Source organism: Protopterus annectens, chromosome 17.part0 (genome assembly GCF_019279795.1).
Source record: "Protopterus annectens isolate FY-2018-M chromosome 17.part0, PAN1.0, whole genome shotgun sequence".
Classification (NCBI taxonomy): Eukaryota; Metazoa; Chordata; order Ceratodontiformes; family Protopteridae; genus Protopterus; species Protopterus annectens.
In genome coordinates this window covers 26551412-26572314 of record NC_056751.1, presented here as the reverse complement: position 1 = coordinate 26572314, position 20903 = coordinate 26551412, and positions in this window count along the sequence as shown.

Here is a 20903-nt window from a genome sequence, read left to right as displayed (position 1 = left end):
TGCAGTAGATTAACTGTATAGCACAATTATAAGTGTTATAGAAGTGCAATTCAATGAAATAAGTGTAAGAAATAACTTATCCTGCTCTTGGAATCTTAAGGAATTTCTGCTTAGTTTCAGTAATGAATTACCATCCACAGCCTGATAAATACAAGCACAACCTTTTCCAGACACAGGGTTTATATACCAGTAAGGATGGAAGAGTTAGAAGATCAAATTACTACTCAGTCATATTAACCCCTGCTATTACCCAATCACTCGTACTACAGAAGGTCAGGAAATCCTGTTACTCTCAATAATAATAAAGACAGACTATCAGCAGAAAATGGCTGCCAGAAACACAGGAAACTCAACAAACAAAACTACCAGGCCTGGACAACAGCAGGCCCAATCAAGAGTATGCCATCTGAGCAGAACACAGAAACCTCACTTTAAATGCATAGAAAGAGCACTCACAAAGAGAAAATACAAGTCTCAGTATGAAAAAGCAGTTTACAATTTAGTAATTAAATAAAAATGCAATTATAGTAATGCACACTATTACAGCTACTAGCAGCAGCCACTACATGAAAGTTTTAAACAGATCAAAGAGCAAGCAGACTCTAGAGAATGCTTTTAACTGCAAACAGACTAGACTAGAACACAGAAACCTAAAAATTCAAAAATGCACAGACAAGCACAGATAGAACACTCACAAACAGAAAATACAACTAGTAATATGAAAAAGCAGTTTACAGTTAAGTAATTCAGTAAACATTCAATTAGAGTAATGAAACAGTATCTAGCAATGAAAAATACAGTTAAAACAGTATAACACAGTACATAAATAGAGTGAAACTGTAAAAACAGCTTTATAACAGTGCAAAATGTAGCACATTAACTGTATAGCACAATTCTAAGTGTTACAGAAGTGCAATTCAATGAAATAAGTGTAAGAAATAACTTATCCTGCTCTTGGAATCTTAAGGAAATTCTGTTTAGTTTCAGTAATGAATAACCATCCACAGGCTAATAAATACAAGCACAACCTTTTCCAGACACAGGATGTATATACCAGTAAGGATGGAAAAGTTATAAGATGAAATTACTACTAAGTCATATTAGCCCCTTCTATTGCCCAATCACTCATACTACAGAAGATGAGGAAACGCTGTTAATCTAAAAAATAATGAAGTTAGACTATCAGCAGAAAATGACTGCTAGAAACACAGGAAACACAAACAAAGCTACCAAGTCTGGACAACAGCAGGCCTCTATCAATATTAATCCACCTGAGCAGAACACAGAAACCACTCTTTAAATGCATAGAAAGAGCACTCACAAAGAGAAAATACATGTCTCACTATGAAAAATCAGTTTACAATTTAGTAATTAAATAAAAATGCAATTATAGTAATGCACACTATTACATCTACTAGCTGTAGCCACTACATATAAGTTTTAAATAGACTAAGGAGCAAGCAGACTCTATAGAACACTTTTAACTGGAAACAGACTAGACTAGAACACAGAAACCTCAAAAAATAAAAAATGCACAGAAAAGCACAGCTAGAGCATTCACAAACAGAAAATACAACTCTCAGTATGAAAAAAAAACAGTTTAAAGTTAAGTAATTCAGTAAACATGCAATTAGAGTAATGAAACAGTATCTAGCAATGAAAAATACAGTTAAAACAGTATAAAACAGTACATAATGTAGTGAAACAGTAAACAAAGCTTTATAGCAATGCAAAATGTAGTAGATTAACTGTATAGCACAATTATAAGTGTTACAGAAGTGCAATTCAATTAAATAAGTGTAAGAAATAACTTATCTTGCTCTTGGAATCTTAAGGAATATCTGCTTAGTTTCAGTAATGAATTACCATCCACAGCCTGATAAATACATGCACAACCTTTTCCAGACACTGGGTTTATATACCAGTAAGGATGGAAAAGTTAGAAGATCAAATTACTACTCAGTCCTATTAGCACCTGCTATTACCCAATCACTCGTACTACAGAAGGGTGGAAATCCAATTACTCTCAATAATAATGAAGACAGACTACCAGCAGAAAATGGCTGCCGGAAACACAGTAAACTCAACAAACAAAACTACCAGGCCTGGACAACAGCAGGCCTCTATCAAGATTATGCCACCTGAGCAGAACACAGAAACCTCACTTTAAATGCATAGAAAGAATACTCGCAAAGAGGAAATACAAGTCTCAGTATGAAAAAACAGTTTACAATTTAGTAATTAAATAAAAATGCAATTATAGTAAAGCACACTATTACAGCTACTAGCTGTAGCCACTAAATGAAAGTTTTAAACAGATCAAGGAACAAGCATACTCTAGAGAATGCTTTTAACTGCAAACAGACTAGACTAGAACACAAAAACCTCAAAATATCAAAAAATGCACGGAGAAGCATGGCTAGAGCACTCACAAACAGAACATACAACTTTCAGTATGAAAAAGCAGTTTACAGTTACGTAAGTCAGTAAACATGCAATTAAAGTAATGAAACAGTATCTAGCAATGAAACGTACAGTTAAAACAGTATAACACAGTACATAAATAGAGTGAAACAGTAAAAAAGATTCATAATAGTGCAAAATGTAGTAGATTAACTGTATAGCACAATTATATGTGTTACAGAAGAGCAATTCAATGAAATAAGTGTAAGAAATAACTTATCCTGCTCTTGGGATCTTAAGGAATTTATGCTTAGTTTCAGTAATGAATTACCATCCACAGCCAGATAAATACAAGCACAACCTTTTCCAGAAACAGGGTTTATATACCAGTAAGGATGGAAGAGTTAGAAAATCAAATTACTACTCAGTTCTATTAGCTTCTGCTATTACCCAATCACTCGTACTACAGAAGGTCAGAAAACCCTGTTACTCTCAATAATAATGAAGACAGACTATCAGCAGAAAATGGCTGCCAGAAACACAGGAAACTCAAGAAACAAAACTACCAAGCCTGGACAACAGCAGGTCTCTATCAAGATTACACCACCTGAGCAGATCACAGAAACCTCACTTTAAATGCATAGAAAGAGCACTCACAAAGAAAAATACAAGTCTCAGTATGAAAAAACAGTTTACAATTTAGTAATTAAATAAAAATGCAATTATAGTAATGCACACTATTACAGCTACTAGCTGTAGCCACTAAATGAACATTTTAAAGAGATTAAGGAGCAAGCAGACTCTAAAGAATGCTTTAAACTCCTAACAGACTAGACTAGAACACAGAAACCTCAAAAAAATCAAAAATGCACAGAAAAGCACAGCTAGAGCACTCACAAACTGAAAATACAACTCTCAGTATGAAAAAGCAGTCTACAGTTAAGTAATTTAGTAAACATGCAATTAGAGTAATGAAACAGTATCTAGCAATGAAAAATACAGTTAAAACAGTATAAACAGTACATAAATGCAGTGAAACTGTAAAAATAGTTTTATAGCAGTGCAAAATGTAGTAGATTAACCATGTAGCACAATTATAAATGTTACAGAAGTGCAATTCAATTAAATAAGTGTAAGAAATAACTTATCCTGCTCTTGGGATCTTAAGGAATTTCTGCTTAGTTTCAGTTATGAATTACCATCCATCGCCTGATAAATACAAGCACAACCTTTTCCAGACACAGGATTTATATACCAGTAAGGATTTCTCTAGGGAATCACACTAACTAATCTGGATGTGTATCTATCTTTAATGAATATGGATACACCACCTCCATTACTTTGCATGCTTTAAGTTTGAAGTCTGAAAATGTGAAAGGAGGTGTAGCCTGGTATGGCTGTGGTGCTGCCCACAGCCTTGACCCAGATGTCTGTGACTGCACAAATATCTGCATCTTCCAAATGAGGACAGCTTTCACTGAGTGGAGTTTAGTGGTGACATTCCTAGCATTTAGCAGCATAACCATGATGTTGTTTGTAGATGGCATTTTCTCATTGGAAAGTTTTTCCGTGTGACACCACCTAAAAGGTGCACTATGGGGTGGCAACAATCTTGGCCAGTAGCCAAAATCCTAGGGGTGACAGATGAAGACCATCTCTGGCAAAGCATTGAGGTCTGTTGAGCAGGTAATCCCAAGCTGACAAATAGTGGATCCGCTTACACTGACACCACACACTATGGCAATTATTGACTTCAACCATTTTCCATTTGTATTGAGCCATCATCCTAGGTGATGGTAAAATGCAGCTCAAGGTCAAGGGCATTCCTGCTTGAGACACATAGTCTGTCAGCCTGGTCATGTCTCTGCATACAGTCCAAACAGCACACCAACAGGAACTATAATGCAGTCATAACAGTACCTGATGTTCACAGACTTGAGTGCATGTGTGATATGCCATACCCTGGAACCTCACAGAAAGCTTATCATGATCTTTCCATTATGTAGCCTGGTGAGAGGCACATCAGTGTGTCTCATGACATAATCACCTATGAGTAATATGTTTGATTTTGTGTTTTGCCTTAGGTGTTTGACGGTGAGACAGTGGTGCATGAGCTATTATGTGTACTGTGTTCTGCAGAGTTATGATTATGTGCAGTGAGCTTGCATTTGGGTTTCTGAGGTGTCTGGTGTTTACTTATGTGTCTGGTAAAGACCTCCACACATATAGGTATGTGTGATGTGGGTTTGGGTGGGGTAGGAGGTACTCCTTGTAGGCATTACTCTGGAGTCATGGCCACTGTCATTGGCCTCTGACTGACTAAATTTGCAGAAGATTGCAAATCAGGAGCTGTCATTGAATTCCATACTAACTCAACAGTTATCCAGGATGGGCTGACACAGACATTCAGTTGTTGTCAGAGCGAATGACTAGCAGTAAATGCCAAGGAATGCACAATACTATCCCTTGGGAAGTCATCCACCTCTGGCAACTAATGTATTGACCACACACCTCCAACAGTTGACCCAGTAGTCAGGGACTTATGGACACATATTTATTTATTTAACATTTGTTAACCAGGAAAGTCCAACTTGGAACAAAGTCAATTTTCAGTGGAGGCCCAGGGAGAAACACTCCAGACGCATGTCTTTGTAATGTGGGAGGAAACCGGAGTACCCGGAGAAAACCCACATGAATGCAAGGAGGACATGCAGACTCCACACAGAAGGTACTTCAGCTGAGAATGGAACCAGAGAATTGTTTGCTATGAGGTGACAACACTACCACTGCACCACTATGCCATCCTAAGATGCTGTCTGGTGTTTACTTACTTACAAAGATAGATAGTGATCTAGCCTCTGACTGTGATGGGGTGGTAATATTTGGAGATGCATTCTATGTAACACAACCTATAAACAAAGGTATGGCATGTAAATACAAGACCGTCATTGTTCCACTGAATTTGGTATTCATCAGACCTACCATTGAGTGCAATGCCACCTTTGGTATGTAACTAACCAGGCATATCCGATAACTGTTACATCTACAGAGGTTCCACAGTAAACAATACACAATGTACATAACATGTCCTATGCAGACTGCGTCAAGCCCGTAACTGTGTATCTTGTCTCTGACATGCTTTGGAGGGTAGATATGTGCTTGCCATGCAGGGAGGTGTCATACCCCACTGTGTACCTCCTGTATATCCAAGAAAGGACTAGCACGAGAATTACCTGTCCTACACACCTACACATTGACAGTGGTATAAACAGGACATGCTGGACAGACAGGTCTTTAGCCCAGACACTACACCCAATATGTAGCAGGCTCCCCATGTATATGAAGCAGAGTTCCATCCTAATGCAAATCATGTGCAAGTTACATGACAGGACGGGGGACATGACAATGATAACTGCTTTAGGACAAATTTCTCTAATGGACACAAGGAAACTGTGGATGGTTCACCTCACATGCCCCAGCTTGTCCATGTCTCAGCTCCCAAAACCCTGCTTACACTTATCAAGAGCATCAGACCTTGTCAGAGTTTAGGGATGCATGGCTAGGATGAAAGATACCCTTGTTTTTGTTAGCCTATTATGCACAAATGAACCTATGGAGCCATGCAACTATACTGTTTTACCTTTCTGTTGACATTTTTCTTCTGTGCTTTCATTCCATCCTGTGCTCTGATGGTGATGGGTTTATTGCAGATGTGAACCTATAGGTGTGTCCTACACAACCTTGAAAGTGAAACGTAAACAGTGCCATGAAACACCTTTCATTCTGTGACTGCACAGCCATTACAACAGCATCCAACTTGACATATACAACATAATGTGATTTACACATTACAAATGGCAGCGTTCAAAATGTGTGACTGACCGGTACAAGTAGCATGTCAATGGAAACAATGAATGAAACATATACATATTAATTTAGATAGTCAGCCCATGCAGCAAACACATAGCTTCATTTCCCTGCATCAATGACAATGATGACAGGAATGTGGCACAGGTATCATCACTTGCACAATGTGTTACATGGGTGTGCAGGAGGCCTAGGCTGACCCAATAGGTTGGCAAGTGTGTGTGTGGGTCAGAAAGGGGAGTAGGCAAGACAGACCATGTAAATATGGAGTGTGTGTCTGTAGGTGACCTGAGTGTGACAGTTGTGTGTGAATATCTACGTGAACACAACCAAGCTCAGTGCTAGCCCTACATGAATGTATGTTAGACAGTTTTGAGCCATGGATGGTAGAGCTGACAGTTCATCATCTCTGCCCTCAAACATGAGAACTGGCTCTGCCAAGAGTTGCACTGGCACCTCCATGCCCAAGGTCAGATGCTGGGCTACTACCTGTGGGGGACTGCTGTTTGCTGGGACCATGTCCTCCACGGGACTGCCCAAGACCATGAGCCCATGGCCTGCCATGTCTTGGTGTGGACAGCACCCCCCCCAGAATGCTGGATGTACTGCCACTATGGGAGCATGATTGTACATGGCCACGTTGACTGTCAACAGATGTAGTTACTGACCTATATCCACGAGTCTGATGTTCAACTCCCACCAAACATTCCATCACAGGCAATTTGCATTCCAAGGCAGATAGTGTGTGATTTGTCTCAGACCAATGTCTTACCACTTAGTCGGTCAACCAATCCAGGGTATCAGCAATACAGTGGAGGCAGTCACAGATGTCAGACTTTGCTGCATCCATAACCCTGAGCATTCATCCGGAGTTCTTTTTGGAACATGCTTGTTCCTCCATGATGGCCCTAAACATACACTGAGTGACATGTGACAAGACACGTGCAACAAGTGATGGAGGGACAGCAGGCCTCCTATGAGCACCCCTATCAATCTGCCTGTGTGGAACCTCGTCAACTGTTTGGCTATGGGCAGTGTTGACACTTACTACAGCCACAGTAGCCACACTTCCTTGTTCAATGTCCCCACACTCTGACTGTCCAATATCTGTGGCATCAGGGGACTTGATATGTGTAGGCATACTGACTGTGACAGATTAGAACAGACATGCCGTTAATACAGAAATAGTGAACACTTTTTTAAAAAAGATTAGTTATCAAAGCACCATCTCCTTTTAAACATTATTGATAATGTTGCTTAAACTCTGGCATTTAGACACATGGATAGTTGTTCAGGACTTCAGTTAACTTACTCATATGCCATGTTTATTGACTGAGTGGAATATACACCATTATTTTAGACAAAATGAGCAGAGCACAGGCTTGAATCTTACTCTGGGTATTTCATTACATTAGTTTCTGACATTTGTTGCTGTATTCTTTATTCAGTTGCATGTAACACTTGACTGGTTTCAGATTAGAGCACACATGCAGTGAATACAGGAACAGTGAATACTTTATTTGAAAACATTACTTATCAAAGCACCATCACCCTTTAAAATGTATTGATTAATGTTGCTTCGATTCTAGCGTGTAGAAGATGGCTAGCTGTGTAGGACTTCTGTTAACTGACCCATATACCTTGTTCATTTATTGAATGACCTACAGCATATTTCAGACAATGAGAAGACCAGAACAGTGACTCTTAATCTGGGTAGACCCCAACATTAACTGATGTTTGGAAGCTATACTACACAGTACTGCATGCTTACTTGCTTTAAGATCCTTTACCATTTTAGGTAAGCAGTGACACGTTAACAAAGATCTAAGATGTCTTGGGTATGCTATACCTGACTGTTAATACTGCAAACTCTGTAATTAATTTATTGTATAATACTTTATGTATTAAGTTATTACTTTGATGTTTTCTGCTTACCACACAATTGTCTCATCCTGGCCAGGCACCCTACATGGGACTGGACATTGCAAGCCCTCACTTCTGCAGCTATGGTAAGAGAAGCAAACCATTATGCATACCAGTTTTGCACAAATTCAGCTTGTATATTTCTAAATTACTGGCAAACATACTTATATATGTATGGGGTTTGCCCAGCCCTAGCCTCTTGTACCCAGGTGTCCAAGGTTCCCCTCTTCCTATGCCTCATAGTGGTGATGACACTACTCACCAGTGCGGGGGATACCATCAGCACTGGTAAGTTCCCTGGCCAAATGATCCCAGGCCTCAGACTTACATTCTGAGACCTGATAGTCACCTTGCAGCAGCTGGGATTCATAATTATTAACCAGAAGTAAAAAAAAAAAAAAAAACTCTGGACTTCTGCATGCCCCTCTTCTGCACATGAAAGCACAATCCTTCACCAACAGCACCAGGCATATCCACAGCCAAGTTAAGACTCCAATGAATGATATGAAATTCCTGCCTATTGGCATTTAAATAGGCTGCATTCCCACCCTTGCACATTATGCTGTAACTTTCAAAAAAAGCATCCCACTGCTTAGCATCTTGCAAACTCACACAAACCATGTGTAAGTGATGCTTAGCAAGGCACAAACAGGAATAGACTGGTAACCATGTTTAAACACTGCTTAGCATAGTGCAGCTTTTCCTAATCTAACAATTGTTTTTTTAAACTAAGCCAATATTTCAGTCACCTGACACATTTTCATAGCAATAAATGTAAAAAGTATGACTGCTCAGGAATCAAGCCTATGACCTACTACATTGTAGATCATGACTCAACATGTCTAGCTACTGGGATAGTGCAGAAAACTTGTATATTTTCACATATACTGCAAAGCTACCTGCAAGCATAGCGCAGCTTCACTGCGTGAGTTTGCACATTGCTAAGCACCATGGGACTACAGCAATTGAATACATTCGGTTTCTATTTTTAGATGTGTAGCAGCTGTCTGCTGTGTGTGTGTGTGTGTGTGTGTGTGTGTGTGTGTGTGTGTGTGTGTGTGTGTGTGTGTGTGTGTGTGTGTGTGTGTATATATATATATATATATATATATATATATATATATATATAAGCACATCTCAGCATCACTAAGCCATGTGCCTCTCCACCTCAAACAAGCACATAAAAAAAATTAAATCCAATTGAATACATCTGGTTTCTATTTTTAGAAGTGTAACAGATGTCTACTGTATATATGAGCAAAGCACCACACAGCACAAACAAGCACATAAATGTAATAAAGAAATTAAATTGCAATTTCATGTAGTAAAATCTATTGTTCACCTTTCGTTCTAGGTTGACAGGATGAAAGGTATTGTGCTGTGCTTACCACTGTCCAGATTTTTTCTGGACAGTCCACAAGTATGGGACAGCCTCTACACTTTTGCTACAAGGATTCAATATCCATGTTACTGTGATCTCCTTCGGCAATACACCATAATTAGTATGTATGGCATGCTGCTGAGGAGGAACAGTGGCCACATACACAGATGCATTCTGTGTTAGCTCTTCATGGAGCCTACATAGATTTTATTGAATCCTGGGGTGAATTTGTTGTTTTAAATGTTAGACATCTTCCAGTTGTTCATCTATTGCAGGTATCAATCTCATTATACAAACTAATATCGGCATACAATTGCATGAATTTAGATTATAGATGCTGCAGGACCAGGTATGTTAAGTTTGCACAAATCTTAGCTTCGGTAAAAAACAATTTTTTTAGGTTAATTTCAGTTTGATCTGCATATTGCAGAAAAAGTGGCATGTCAAAGAACAATGCAAGACAGCTCATAGTGTAGAATAGGGTCTAGATAAAAAGATAAGCATGTGACTTTATTGGGAAAGCAATGTGTCAGTGCTCCAAGAAGTACTGCACAGGAAGATGCATGCTTTTATGGTAAGCATATCACGGTATACTGTGTAGAGAGGGATAATGAGGATAAAGGAAATCAGTGTCAGTGGCACAACAGATAGCACACTTGTCTTTGGTGCACAATGCTGTGCTTTCTGCTCCCACACCAGATGAATGGCTGACACAGTATGCACTCTTGATTGTGTCATCGTTTGGATGAGATGTTAAACAGAGCTCCCATCTGCTTCATGGCAGTAGCTCAAGTGGATGTAAAAAAAACCTACAGCACTTATTGAAATAAGTATCACTCCGTTATTTAACACAACATAAAAACATTATTTACAAAATCTACATATTTCATGGCACATACATAGCAATTTATTTAACATTTGTTAACCAGGAAAGTAAGAATGTCCAACTTGGAATGAAACCAATTTTCAGCAGAGGCCCAAGGAGAAACGCTCCAGATGCATGTCTTTGTGATGTGGGAGGAAACCCACACAAACACAGGGAGGACATGCAAACTCCACACATAAGGAACCCCAGGCAAGAATCAAACCAGAGAACCTTTTGCTGTGAGGCGACAATGCTACTGCTGCACCACTGCACCATCCATTTTCTTATTATGTGTAATTTTCTTACATCCTCATTATTAGTAATCAATAACTGAGCCCCACTCCCTGTTTCACAAACATAATCTGATTTTTCGCAATTTATCTGCAAAACCTTTACCATTAAACAAAATTAAAACAGTATTTCATTTCAAATAACCCATATTACATAAAATAAATTCTTATCCACATTTCTTACATATTATGTCTTCTTATTTTTATAATATCTACACATAATCATATTCATATTTATATTGTGTCATTAATACTCTCAAATTTTTCACACTTTTTCCATAGTTTCACCACTCTTTTATATTTAAAAACAAACACGTCCTGTTGTCTCTTCCTCCCAACAAAATAAACATACCCCCGGATTTACTAATCTTCCATGCAGGACAAGCGTAGTCCTGCACAGAAGTGGCCATTTAGGAGCAGGATGGCAGCGCGCCGTGCATATTAATGAGGTGCTCTGCCTGAGCTCCTAATCTTACATGGAGCATGTAAGAGTGCAGGGGGCGTGTCTGAGAGCAGAGCTCTCAGAATATACATGCCCCCACAATGAAGAATAGCAGAAAGGGCTAAGAAATGAGCGAGACCGCTCATAGGTGTCTGCATATCCCCACCAACATTCCCACTCGTGTACAACAGCAAATAATTACAAATAAAATGAACAAACTTTTTTTTTATTTTAGAATCCAATGAAAGCTAACCGTAGGTGCACGGGTGTGCCTATCTTTTAGCTACGGTTAATGCAGCTTAAATGGCTGAAGAGGATAACAAGGAAGATATATGCAAACAAAGCAGCATAGCAATAGTGTAGTGCGCAGAGCAATCGCCGTACGAGCTGGCATTCCCGGTTCGAGTCCCACTGCAGCACATTCCATTTTCCATGGCAAAGCACATTCTAACCAATAGTTTTGTCGCATAACCCACTAAATAACATATATTTTTGAAGTAGTGTACTGCATTAAATGCACATGTGAGGTGTCAGTGTCATAATGAATAAAGCACTAGTAGGCAAGTTTAAGCGCCAATAAGCAGTAGTAAGCATATGTAAGCACTAGTAAGTGGGTTTAAGCCCATTTGCATTGGGGTAATCAATGCGTACACGGGTTGAGCAATGTAGAAGCTAACTCTCTGTAAGCATCATTAACCAGAGGTTAGCAGTGCTTACCCTCACGCAAACTCACGCAAACCCACTTACAACTGCTCAAAAGTGCTTTAATCACTCTGTATCCAACAACCCTTGTTCTGCCCAGCAACAAAATAAACAGCCTTGCAGGTCTTGAACCCAGGACCCTATACACTATAGTCACATTAGGTAACCACCAAGCAATCACAGCAGTACAGAAAAATGAGGTATCAGCAAACAAGTCCTCACTATAATAAAATCAAACTGTACCTGTGAAAGGAATCAGTATACAGTCATATGTTTCATAACCCACTACATAACATAAATATGTGAACTGGAGTACGGCAGTAAGCCCAGATGTGAGGTGTAATTGTAATAGAATGTTGAAGCCCCGAATAAAACACAAGGACTCCATACAGTGTACGTACATATGAATCATGGATACCAGACAAACATATAAGATGTAATAAGTAATAAATCAATGCCAAAAAGAAAATATAATGCAAAGTCTAATGTAAGCAATGCTAAGCATTGCACAGGCCAGCTTAGGAGGTGTATGCAATGTGTAGGCCGGCTAACACAATGTACCCAGTGTTATATCCCTTTAAACAATGCCGACCTTAAGTAAGCAGGTTTGCCCATAGCTTAGCCTTATCAAAACTGGCCAATCACGAAAAAGTGTGGGAAATTCGCCCTACTTAAACTCAACAGGTGAGAATACATCTCATAACTGGTTGTAGCTTCCCTTGCAGGCACCACGTCAGGAAGGGGAGACAGTGTGCACTTTTGGGTGCAGCACTGGTGCATCCAGGAGTCCTTTGTCATGGCGGGACTTCTTGTCAAAGACCATAAGCAGAGACTGCTGCAGGGCCAGTACCAGGGTTCCCAATGTAAGGCGAAAGCCTGGGACTGTCTCGCCCCTGACCTCACCAGTGCCACTGGCATACCCTGAACTGGTGAGCAGGTCAGGCATCACTATTCCGACCTGAAGCAGCATAAGGGAGACCTCTTGAAGCAGTGGATCTAAGAGGCTAGAACAACAGGGGATGTCCCAGCTGTGTGTAAGTATCACCCCACTATGTGTGTAATAATTGCCAGCTCATGTATATCATGGATAGGTATGGCTAAATATTCCTCTTATGCCCTCCACAGCTGCAATCGAGTTGGTTGCAAACCAGGAGGCCCATGTAAGTCACCTGGAGAGGTTGTGATGCAAGGCAGGTCAGTAATACTCTTGCATGTACTGTCATAGGAAATAAATCTGAAAGTATTATATAGTATGTATGTAAATAAAAGTGTAATAGAATGACAATAAAGGTCTAACTGCTGGACTGCATGTGCATATTCTGGTATCATATGATAATGTAGATTTGCATTCAGATAATAGTACTGTTGTATTAAGCACTGTTGCCCACACTGTGCACCATAAATAGAATGTGTAGGAATGCCTGTATATGACTGGTGTAATCCCCAGAGGCCATTTAGTACAACTGAGAGACACATAGACAGAAAACAGGGAAAAAGCAGACAACAAAACCTGAATAGCACATGCAACTGAGATGTGAACTGTTGTATTTTTAGCACACACAGCCATGGTTCGAAACCTGCCAATAGTAGAAGTCTGCATATAGAATCATACCCCACAACTGTACAGATATGTCCAGAAAGTCCAGTAAAGTGGCCCATATCTGTTGCCTATCAACTTGTCCCCCTGGGAAATCAGTGGGATGATCCCAGACATATAGGCACCAAACAGGAAATACCACTGATTGACACATCTATGAGAACAAAGCTGGCACACTAGGAACTCCCCGAAACCTCATGAGACTAAGAAGCCACGTATGTCCCATTTACATCCCCATCTTTTCAATCTGTGGCCAGACTGTGTACAGTAACAGAGTGAGATGTATATGCATAATAGTAATGTGGAATCTGGTAATGTGTGTGGCAACATTCAGGTAGTGCTGACAAACATTTCTCCCACAGGTCTTTCAGACACCAACAGTGTGCCCAGAAAGACAAGAATGATACCCTGTACTGGTATTGTTCACATTGTTATTGTATGGCATTGTGACTGATGCAGTTGCTCTGAATAATGAGGTATTACTCATCACTGTCACCCACACTGTCCTACAAAATATAACTGTCTAGGAAATCTGTATAAGAGTGTTTTAATACAAGGTCGGAATGCAAAAGCACAGGAGAATTATAAGACAGAAAGCAGTTAGGAGATTTACAGCAATATCTATATAGCACACACAACTCTGATGGACAGTGTATAAGTTGTAGAAGACACAGCCGTGGTCTGAATCCTGGGAGAAGAAGTAGGCTGCATACAGAATCATACCCCACAACTGTACAGATGAGATCAGAATGTCCAGTATATGGGCCCATATCTATGGCATGTCCCTCTGTCCCCCTGGTAAGTTTGTGGGATCACCCCAGATGTTTAGCCAGCAAAAAGGGAATGCAAGTGATTGTCCAACATCTATGTGAACAAACCTGTTACTGTAGCAACTCTCAAAACTGTTAGGAGAGTAATAAGCCAAGTATGTCCTATCCACACCCCATGTTGTCAAGCTGTGACCAGAGTGTGTACAGAAAAAGAGTGAGATGTATGTGCACAATACTAATGTGTAATCTGGAACTTTGTGTGGCACCATTCAGGTAGTGCTAACAAACATTGCTCCCACAGCTATGTGGGATACAAACACCATGCTGAGAAATAAAAAAAAAACATTATACACTGTACTGGTACTGTTTACTCTGGTATTGTAGGGAATTGTGAGTGCTGCAGTTTCTCTGAATAATAAAGTATCACTGATCACTATCACCCACACTGTGCTACATAATATAACTGTGTAGGAAAGCATGTATATGTGTGTGTCAAGTCATTAAAGGTTGAAGAGGGCAATATTCTAGATATGTCCCGGTATACCTGCATACGGTCAACACATGGCTAGAGTCTGTGCAGAAAGAGTTGGATAGTTATGTGCACAACATCAACCCGGAATCTGGGAGTATGTGTAGAAACAGTCAGTTAGTGTTAACATACATTCCCTCCACAGGTATACCAGGTAAGAGGTGTATACTGCAGGTAAAACCAGTTCATGTATAACGATGACGACAGCCATATCACTGCCCAAACTAAGGCTATAGGGTAGTGTAGCAAGACATGTAAGGTACAAGTAACAGCACTGACTAGGAAAGTAATGTGGACTACAAGACTATACTAGTTGTTATTTGACCCCTCCCCACCATATCTCTAACAATAAACAACATGCCCACCCCAACCAGTATGCAATGACTCCAATGTTCTGATAATACCATATTGTTTGATAAATATTTTAATTGTTCCCATGCATGTGCTATATTGAATTATTCCAATACTGGTGGCATGGTGCCATCAGTATATAATCTTCTTAATACCACTGTGGTCCCATATATGCATGTGTTTGCTGTGCAACTGTTCTGTATCTAGTGTCTGGGTTAATGGGAATATCTATGCATGCTGTTATACCTAACCTTGGAATGTGTTGACTATTACTAACCCACATATGATGATGAACTCTAAACACTATAGCACGTTTGGGAAGGCCGGTCCCAGCAAACCCACCTGTCCAACCTCAGCTGGCCATGGCACCAGGTACCAGCATGTCTGCGGCCCAACCTGGGACCTCCCTGTCCATTGGTCCTGCAGCACCTTCAGGTGGAACAGCCTCAGGGGAAGGGGCTCACCCCCCCGGGAGCAGGCATGGACAGGACCTGTCATCCGTCGCCAGGTCCGGGTTGTGGTGTGTAGCGAGCTCAATCAGCAGCTTAGTGATCTGCTACACCAGCTTGAGGGCCATGTGTCACAACTAGAGAGTCAGGCTGGCTCAGTGACTCAGCCCCCAGCACAACCACCTTCAGGGCAGTGAAGGTGCAGTGGTGACTGCCCATGGGTGGGGACCTCAGTCACACTGTTTCCACTATGGGGCTCATGGGCATCCGATTTCCCAACACCCTTCCCCATCAAGGTGTTCCCCCCACATGTGTCACATAATGCCCCTGTATGCATCTTGCTTGTCTGTTAACCTACCCAACCTACCTCCCCAAATATACCTACTATCCCTCCACAACATCCCACTCTCACCTGAAAAACAAAAGAAAAAAAGGGCAATCTGTTCCCAAAAAAAAAATCTCGCCCCATACATAGCTGTCCATTTTGCACACATGTCCACTGGACACATATAATCAGGTCTAATTGGCATCACAACTTATTATTGTTGTCCTCACCCCTTTCCCAGGGGTTTGAGTGTAAAAATCTACCTCCAAATTCAGTGTATATGCACAGCTGTTGCTGTAGAAGAAATGGGCAGCTATGGACCTTCCCCACATCCTTTCTGCACATCCCTAGCTATTTTCCCTACTGTCTTTCCCTATTTGTGCCCCTTTTTCACCCCTTTCCTATCAACCCTTTTTCTTTACTTTTAAATAAATTAGTGTGGGGGTAAGCGGTATAAGCACTTTTAAGCAGCAGTAAGCGGGTGTAAGCCTGTTTGCATGGGGGTAAGCAATACCTACACAGGTTAAGCAATTTAGAAGCTAACTGAATATAAGAAACAGTAACTGGAAGTTAGCAGTGCTTGCCTCCAGCCAAACCCATGCAAACCCGTTTACAACTGCTCAAAAGTGCCTTAATCACTCTGTATCCAACTGCCCTTGTTCTGTCCAGCAACAAAATAAACAGCCCCTGCAATGCTTGACCCGGGACCCTGCACACCATAGCCAGAGTGATTTACCACTAAGCCATGTCAGGTATACATAACCCTGATGTTTATACAAACATATCATCCAGCCCAGTCATTCAACAGTACAGGGAATGCATTCCAACATGTAGATGCATGTGTGTGTGTGTATATATATATTAATATCTAAACAGATAAAATATATCTATATATGTAGCTATATATATATATATATATATATATATATATATATATATATATAAACATACATACATACAAATCCATACATCTGTAGATGTATATGTCTACATCTATATGTATGCATACATATAGATATATATATATATATATATATATATATATATATATATATATATATATATATATATATATATACAGCAAGTGATATATATGTAAGCAGATATATATATCTATATTGGTATATACAGACATACATCTGTAGATAACAATGGGAACATAAAAACATATATGTTCACATGCACCGTTAATGGGGCAACATATGTCTTGTATGAATAGGTAAACCCCCCACAGACAAACACGTCTGCCCTGCAATACACTACCAGCTGTTGCAGATCCCATAACCAGGCTCTGAAATGACATGGGCATAAGATGTTTACAGTACTTCATCCCACCTGTATGATACCAAGCTGGAATCAGTAACATATCATGCAGTACAGTCGGGCTCCTATAGGAAATGTACAGTGTGGAAGCTATCAACATCCCTAGGATACATATACCCAGACACATATATGCAGATACAGATATACATATATATGTATATATATATATATATATATATATATATATATATAAAACTACACATACACACGCAGAGATATGTATAGTAAGATACATATGTAGAAGGTGAACACAATATGGAATAGCCACTATGCGTAGTTACCATCTTAACAACTGGACACTGTATGAGCCATCTATACAAATGACAATCATTGCCTGCAACATATACCCACAGAGAGGTCAAAAGATATAACACCACACACAGGTTTGCATAAATGGTGAAGCTTTATTTGTGTACTATTAAAGTTGTATATGCCATGTCACAGCTGTTTAGTCACTGACATCCATATAAACAGAGTAATGCAACTGTGAAACAGTTATACTAATACAGTAGTCTGGAAAGGTTTACAAATGTTGCTGTCTAGGCCAAGGCCTTCAAGTAGTACAATAGTCAAGACAGACTGGCCCACAGGATGCTAAACAATCAATAGTAAGTAATGTAGATGTATAGTTCAGCAGCCTCTATCTACACTCTCTACACAGTCCCTAGGAGGTAAAGAACTCAGTTGACACAATGGGATGTAACTGTTACATAAAAAGGCATAACTGGCAATCACAAGCATACTGACAGACAGAACAGTCTGTATGGCAGGAGGTGGTAGGCCTGCATTTACCCAAGGTGGATTGTATGGTAATGTACATCCAGATACCTTAAGGCAGCGTAGATATGGTGTGTGTGGGTGGTCACATCTGCTTTTATCATGTGCACCATTGTCTACTGACAGACATCCTAAGGACATCATAGGACAGTACCACTGCTAGCACGTAATGCTCCTGTGGACTACAGTAGAGATATTGGCCAATATATGTGGACAGTCTGACACACTCTGGACAGTCCAGAGGTATACGCAGAACCTCTTAGTGCAAGACATCTGGACTAAGCCTGACAATGTGGATGTTAACAGCCATGTAGATGGGTATAACACTTAACTACTGGTATACATTTGCCCCCATAGGTTATGCATTCACACACTCCTGTCAGTCCTGACACATGATAACCACTGGTACGGAGGTGCCATGGCCACATACTAGCCACTAGATATTGGCATACATCTGTACAGCATCCCACTGCCTTGTCTGACATACATGGCTGTTATGGTGGCCCAGCAGCAGTATATCTGGCAAGTATCTGGACATGACATCTCACTGGTTAAGTACACTAAGCTGCTAGGCATGTAACAATGCACTGTGCAGGCTACAGGCAGACTGGCTCAAAACTGGCCTACACTTCCTATGGGGGAATGCACATGTACCAGCATGTATAGCAGGCTCTACAGGCATGTCATAGCACAGAGTATGATACACCTGTGTGAAAGTGCATAACCGCAACCAATGTGAACACAGCCACAGCAACATATGGTAAGCTAGCTTAATATTGCACTATATGAACTATGATGTTATCAGATGACATTGATCTGTAGTGAGAGTAGGGAACAGGTGGAGGAGACCCTGGAGAGATGGAGATATGCTCTAGAGAGAAGAGGAATGAAGGTCAGCAGGACTAAGACAGAATATATATGTGTGAATGAGAGGGAGGATAGAAGAATGGCGAGGATGCAAGGAGTAGAGGTGGCGAAGGTGGATGAGTTTAAATACTTGCGGTCAATAGTTCAGAATAACGGTGAGTGTGGAAGAGAGGTGAAGAAGAGAGTACAGGCTGGATGGAATAGGTGGAGAAGAGTGTCAGGAGTGATTTGTGACAGACGAGTACCTGTAAGAGTGAAAGGGTAGGTCTACAAGAGGGTAGTGAGACCAGCTATGTTATATGGGTTGGAGACAGTGGCATTGACAAAAAGGCAGGAGTTTGAGCTGGATGTGGCAGAGTTAAATATGTTAAGATTTGCACTGGCTGTGACGAAGGTGGACAGGATTAGGAATTAGTATATTAGAGGATCAGCCCAGGTTGGAAGGTTTGGAGACAAAGCCAGAGATGCAAGATTACATTGGTTTGGACATGTGCTGAGGAGGGATGCTAAGTATATTGGGAAAAAGATGCTAAGGATGAAGCTACCAGGTAACAGTAAAAGAGAAAGGCCTAAGATAAGGTTTATGGATGTGGTGAGAGAGGACATGCAGGTGGTTGGTGTGACAGAGCAAGATGCAGAGGACAGGAAGAAATGGAAACAGGTGATCCGCTGTGGTGACCCCTAATGGGAACAGTCGAAAGAAGATGATGATAATGATAATGGACTATCTGTGCAACACCATCCTCATATGTGCCACTCACACACTAACCCTACATATACTGGGCCACTCCACAGTGTTGTACGAAGACTGACTGTGGTATGGGACATGTGTGTGTATGGCCCTACAAACCTGTAAGCCGATATTGTAACATACAGTGGAGCAGCATGTAACATCAGATAGAACAGGACCACAAACAATGACATCTACCACAGTCTGTACACAGGCCAAACTACATATGAATAATACACACAGTGTCGACAATCATCATGAGTACACAGACCTCACTGGTGTACACACAACCACAGAATGTACAGGTTATGTCATAAATTGTAACCCCTACTACACATAACATGTGTAGTAGTCTGATATCTCACTGGCTTGTTATCAGATATGATGACACTAATTATGGTGTACAGCACATATGCACCTCTTACTGCATGATGTATATAAATTCTCATAGATTAGTACTAGGTTAACTGCCATCATGGGCCATTTTGAGCCTAGCCAATTATCCCATATGAAAATCAAACCCTGCACCTTGTGCCTGCAAGATAAATACCTTAACCATTATGCCATCCTCCCACCTCTGGAGGGACTAAGCATATGTAGGGTGACAGAGTTGTAGCTGGAGGCACATACACAGGGCCAATATTGACATGTTGCTGTGATACCCTCATACAATTACTGTTGTAACAGGGTGTGTTGCAACGGGTCTACTTCATTTGCCCGAACTTCCATTTGCCCGACACCCATTTGCCCGAGACCAAATGACCGAAATTTCATTTGACCGACAAGTATTATTGGCAAGAAAATGGGATATGTCCCCTTCCCCACTGTAGCGTGACCCTGGAGTTAGAATATATAGTTAAGAGGGTGGGAGGCACAGCCCCCACAATGGGGGGTGTGGGGGTGAAGCCCCCCACTTAATTTCATATTATATTGTTCAGTTTTGCTTTAATATTGCTTAGTAAAACAAAAGTAAATGGGGAGCTTCGGCCCCCAGACCCCCCATTGTGGGGTCTGTGCCCCCACACCCCCCAACTATATATTCTAACTCCAGGGTCACACTACAGTGGGGGAAGGGGGCATATCCCATTTTCTTGCCAATAATACTTGCCGGTCAAATGAAGTGTCGGTCAAATGAAATTTCGGTCAAATGGGGTCGGGCAAATGGGTGTCGGGCAATTGGAAGTTCGGGCAAATGAAGTAGACCCGCTGCAACATATATCCTCTGAGGGATATGAAGTCAGTAACTCTCATGTCACCATATACAGACTACAATCCTCACACTACCTTCTGCAGTTCACAGATAGGTGCTCTG